The sequence below is a fragment of the Prosopis cineraria genome, unplaced genomic scaffold, assembly GCF_029017545.1.
Source record: "Prosopis cineraria cultivar Desert tree isolate PC_DT_omini unplaced genomic scaffold, ASM2901754v1 PC12, whole genome shotgun sequence".
In the NCBI taxonomy this organism is placed as follows: Eukaryota; Viridiplantae; Streptophyta; class Magnoliopsida; order Fabales; family Fabaceae; genus Prosopis; species Prosopis cineraria.
The window spans coordinates 26,688,914-26,694,913 of record NW_026555343.1 but is presented as its reverse complement, the minus strand read 5'-3'; positions in this window follow the sequence as shown (position 1 = coordinate 26,694,913).

The window sequence follows — 6,000 nt, the reverse complement described above, 5'->3', positions numbered from 1 at the left end:
ATAAGGTGCCATCTGAATGCTAGAATGAAAACTATTATTGTAGGCAAATTCAGCTAATGGCAAGTGACTATCCCAATTACCTCTAAGCTCAATGGCACAAGCCCTCAACATATCTTCGAGAGTCTGTATGGTTCGTTCTGTCTGCCCATCGGTCTGGGGGGTGGTAAACGGTGCTAAAACTCAAACGAGTACTTATGGCTTCCTATAATAACTTCCAAAATTTTGATGTGAACCTCAGATCACAATCAGATACGATATTTATTGGCACTCCATGCAATCTTACCACTTCTCTTATGTAGATTTCAGTTAATTTTTCAAGAGAATACGTGATATTGGTAGCAAGAAAATGAGCTGATTTGGTGAGTCGATCTACGATTACTCATATAGTGTCATGACCAGAAGATGTTCTAGGCAATCTTGTAATGAAGTCTATAGAAATGTTGTCCCATTTCCACTCTGGAATATCAAGAGACTGTAGCATTCCAGCTAGTTTCTGATGCTCAATTTTGACTTTCTGACAAGTCAAACAACGAGTTACATGTTCAATTACATCTCTCTTCATCCTTAGCCACCACCAACCACGTCTTAAGTCATGATACATCTTAGTTGCTCCTGGGTGAATGGTATATCTACTCTGATGAGCCTCCTCAAGTAGGATATTTTTCAATCGAGCATTATTAGGCACACACACTCTACCTTTATATTTTAGGACATCATCATCTATCACATCAAAAAGTTCAGCCTTTCCAGCCCCAATCTCTACCCTAATCTTATTCAAATGATCATCTTTTTGTTGCGCAATTCTAATTTCTTCTCAAAAATTATTCTCAAATTCAGTAATGTGTAGAGCAACCAAACGATTCTCGACCACTTCTACATTTACTGCATGGAAACTACTCCATAATTCATGTTCTTTGACCATCATATGAGCGGTATGTACAAGCTTCCTGCTCAGAGTGTCGGTGACTACGTTAGCTTTTCTTAGATGATACTTCAACTCAAAATCATAATCCTTCCAAAACTCAATCCATCTGCGCTGTCTCATATTGAGTTCCTTTTGATCAAACAAATATTTTAAACTTTTATGATCACTTAAGACCTCAAAAGAAGTACCATAAAGATAGTGCCTCTAAATCTTCAAAGCAAATACCATAGCAGCAAGCTCCAAGTCATGAGTAGGGTAATTTTCCTCATGAGGCCTCAACTGTCAAGAGGCATAAGCCACTACTCGATCCTCCTGCATTAATACACAACCTAAACCTTTCTTAGAAGCATCAATATATAAGGTACAAGGAGCAGTTGGAATAGGTAAGGTAAGCACCGATGTGGTGGTCAACCTCTTTTTTAGCTCCTGGAAGGCAACTTCACACTCGTTCGTCCAAATAAATGGAGCATCTTTCCTGGTCAACTTAGTCAAGGGCATTGCAATTTGTGAAAAACCCTTAATGAAACGACGATAGTAGCCTGCAAGACCCAAGAAACTCCTAATCTCTGTCACACTTCGAGGTTGTTCCCATTTCATCACTGCATCTATCTTATTGGGGTCCACTGCTACCCCTTCTTTTGAAACAACATGGCCTAAGAACTTAACTTCTTTAAGCCAAAAGTCACATTTGATCAGCTTGGCATAGAGCTTGTGCTCTCTTAATATCTCCAAAATAATTTTGAGATGTCTAGCATGGTCTACCTCATCTCGAAAATAAATAAGTATGTCATCAATAAAGACTACTATAAATTTATTAAGATAAGGCCTGAAGATTTGATTCATATAATCCATGAAGACAGCTGGGGCATTTGTTAACTCGAACGGCATCACCAGGAACTCATAGTGCCCATATCTAATCCTGAAAGCGGTTTTAGGGATATCCTTTGCTCTAACCTTCAATTGATGATACCCTGATCTTAGATCAATCTTAGAAAACATCGCTGAATTGACTAATTGGTCTAACAATCATCAATTCGAGGTAAGGGGTACTTGTTCTTGATGTTTACCTTATTCAATTGTCTATAATCAATACACAATCTAAGGCTTCCATCTTTCTTTTTCACAAACAGTACCAGTGACTCCCATAGTGATACACTCGATCTGATAAACCCCTTCTCTAACAACTCTTCAATTTGCCTCTTCAACTCAGCTAACTCCGATGGAGACATCCTATAGGTGCCTTAAAAATAGGCCCTGTACTAGGTACGAGCTCAATCGAGAACTCAACCTCTCGTTCTGGAGGCAAACCGATCACTTCAGTAGGAAAGACGTTAGGGAATTCTCTCACTACTGGAATCTGATCCACACCTTCTTCAATCTCTGCCTTGATTGAAAAGAAAATCATAAAAGCTTGACAGCCCTTTCTTATACACTGTTCTACTTGAGCGGCAGACAACAACATAGGACTTTGGGACTTTACAGGGGTTACAGTAAGAGCTGAGAGTGACACACTTTTTTCTAACAATCAAGTACAGCTCCATTTGCAGACAACCAATCCATCCCCATAATAATATCAATCCCAGACAAAGACAAAACAAATGAGGTCTATGGTGGTCTTTCGACCCTCATATTCAACCTCTACATTTAGACATGCTTTAGCAGTCCTTACAGTCAAATCAGTAGGAGTAGAAATCTTCACATCAAAAGGTAAGGTACACACAGGCAATTTACATCTTTTCATACATTCATTAGACACAAAAGAGTGTGTAGCACCCGAATCAAACAAAGCACAAATATCATTATCAAGGATTCGGATTATACCTCGGATAGCATTAGGGTTGTTAGCAGCCTCTAGCCCAGAAAGGGCATACACTCATGCTGGCACTGTAGATCTCTGATCATTACCCCTATTCTGATTTTGATAGCAGAATCAAGCAATATGACCAGGCTTTTGGCAGTTGTAACAAACCCAACAATCATCAGAATGAAACTTTCCACACTTACTGCATGCTTGATTACTAGCAGTACCAGAAGTAGGAGTAGAGGTAGCTAGGCTCCTATAGGACCCCTGACTCCCACTCTGATTCCCTCTGTAGCTCTGGCCCTTATGGTAGTAGCCCTTCTTTTTCTGATTTCTAAAGCCTCCAAAAACTTGGTTGCTCCTCTTCTCTACTCCACCAATGGGTCTAGTATGGATAGGAAGCTTCTCATGAGATTCTTTCCTCCTCTCTCTATCAGCTTCTAATCTAACCTCTCTCTTCCTCCGAGAGACTATTCGAAGCTTATTGCACATCTCATTGAATGTCTTGATCTCAAAAGGGGATAACTGTTCCCTTAGATCAGGCCTCACCTTCTCTAGTAATCGTTCAGCCATCCACTCCATATCTTCATGTTTCTGGAGGTAAGTAGAGTATTTAGATAATTCTGAGAATTGTTCAATAAATTCATCCTCATCTAGATCACCCTGGCGGATTGCATGAAACTCAGCCTCCTTTTCTGCTCTCAGTGCAGTAGGAAAATAATTCTCGAATAATATGGCTTTAAAATCTTTCTAAGTAAGAGAAGAATCATCCTTTGGTCCTGATGTTTCCCACCACTTCTTAGCACGCTTCTGTAACAGGAATATTGCTAGCTGCACCTTCTGATTAGAAGTGCACACAACTATACGAAAAATACTCTCCAATTGATCTATCCATTCTTCAACCATCGCTGGCTTAAGATTTCCATTGAAAGTAGGAGGATTAAACTTACGAAAAGTACTCCAGATCTTTGTGATCGTGGATATCTGTTGCTCAGAGTGGAGACTCACATTCTTCGAACTAGTCTCATAGTGAGAATAGAAAGGTGAGCCTTCATCAACAGATTGGCTCACATTGTATACCTTGGTATGGCTTCCTTCTTGTTGGCCATTTCCCTCTCGGTTGACATTCTCCTTATATTATCTTAAAGCGGCCAACTCTTCTTCTTGCCTCTTCATGCGGTCACTAAGATTATGTAGTAGATCCATCATTTGCCTCATGGTTGGCTCACCCTGCCTTAATTGTGGCTGTATGGGCTCGCCCTGTCCCAGTTGTTGCTGTGTGGGCTCCGGTTGTGACAGTAAAGGTATGTCATTTCCTATTGGCTCTATAGAATCACTGGCAATTTCGCCACCTCTTCTAGTTTTGGACACCATCCCTCCTCTCCTAAAGGATGGAAGTCACATAATTAAGTCAACACTAATCTCAAGACAAGAAAATAATGGAGAAGTATTATGATTTAATAATGTATATTGCCAATAAACTAGGTTAATGTATAATAATTTCATAATTTATAAGAATCTGAAACATGTAGCTCTGATACTAAGATTTGTAACACACCAATTTTTTTAATAATAATAATAATAATTTAATTAATTACTTTTTTTAATTAATATTTTTTTAAAATTTTAATTTAGAATTATAACCTAAGTTAGATTTAATAATCATTTCTTACTAATTTACTTATCTCTAAATATTTTTTAAAATTTCTATTAATCCAAATTAATTATTAAAATTTAAATTAAGATATTACAGTATGTCTACAAGTCTCCACCTCTGCCACCAACACCATATGCATATACCTACAGCTCTTCTCGCCCACCATATGCTTATAATTGATCTACGGTTCCGCCATCTCCACCATTACCTAAATATGTTTGTTTGTTTCTTCTGACCACCTTCAAGCTTCCGAAACATTACCACCTCGTCGTTATGTCCTCATGTCGCCAAGTCCTCAATTACCTTTGTCCTCTGCATCATCTCTCCCAAAAGTAATTTGTTAATGTTACATGTTAAGCAAAAACTTAATTTAATTGTGTACTTTGTTATCTATGAAGTTGGTGTCTGCAGCGTATTATTTCCGTTTTGTAATTTAGTCCTTTCACGACAGCCTTATAACGTAACACCTGGACGTGCGGCTAGATATATAATAAATTTTATGCATTTATGCATTGTGTTTGTTGGATGAAACTTGGATCAAAGCTGTGTGCAATGTTTTAATGGTGTGTTTGAATGAAAGAGGATTTGGATTTGAATTTAAATTTATATTTAAATCAAGTCTTTTATTTGGATATATAAAAATTTATGAATTTTGATTTGATTAAATTAAATCCAAATTCAATTTTTATTACAATTCCTTTATTATTTCAAATTTTTCTATACTTTAGTCATTTTAAATTCTAACAACTTCAAATATTTCATTTTTTTTATATTTTTATTATTAATGTTTCTATGACTCTTACCTTTTCTCATATTTTATTCTCATCTTTCTTCGTTTAAAAAAATAGAGGTAAATTCTCTGCTTTTAATTTTTCTGCTTTTATTTTGAATTTTAATGTATCTCTCTTATTCATTTAATTTTTTTTTAAAACTATCCAAACAAAAGATTTTAAATATATAAATTTTAAATGTAAAATTTGAAATGAAAAATTTTAAATATACAATTCAAATCTAAATTCATCAATCTAAACCCTGCTGATATGTTTTATTATTTACATGCATTTCACATTATAAAAGACCTAGTTTATGTTATGCATTTTAACACCTGGACGGTCAGATATATAATATATGCTATGTATTTGTGCATTGTACACTTGGATCAACGGGTATAGATTGTGTGTTTAATTTGATGATATCATCAATATATATTCAAGGTTGTTAAACTCATAAGTTTAAATAAACTTATAACAAGAATATAAACTTAAATTTCAAGCTTAGATCGTAAATTCTTACATAAGAGTTTACCTCTATTAATAAATAGTCATTAATAATATATGATTAAATAATTAAATTATAAAATATGATCATAGTTTGATTTAAATATATTTAAATATAGCCATCAATTTTTTATTAAATATATTTTGAGCGCAGTGGATATTCATTTTAATCTCTTCCAAGGGTATCCACCAATAGAAAAAAGCAAAGCTTAAAACCCATTATATCATAAAAAAACGCTTTAAAAATCAATACGATTGCTGTAAAATGCAAGCTCAAGTGTCAAGTACTACAATAAATAAGTTGCGAATGAGCTCTCAATTTAAGGAAGACTCTATAATT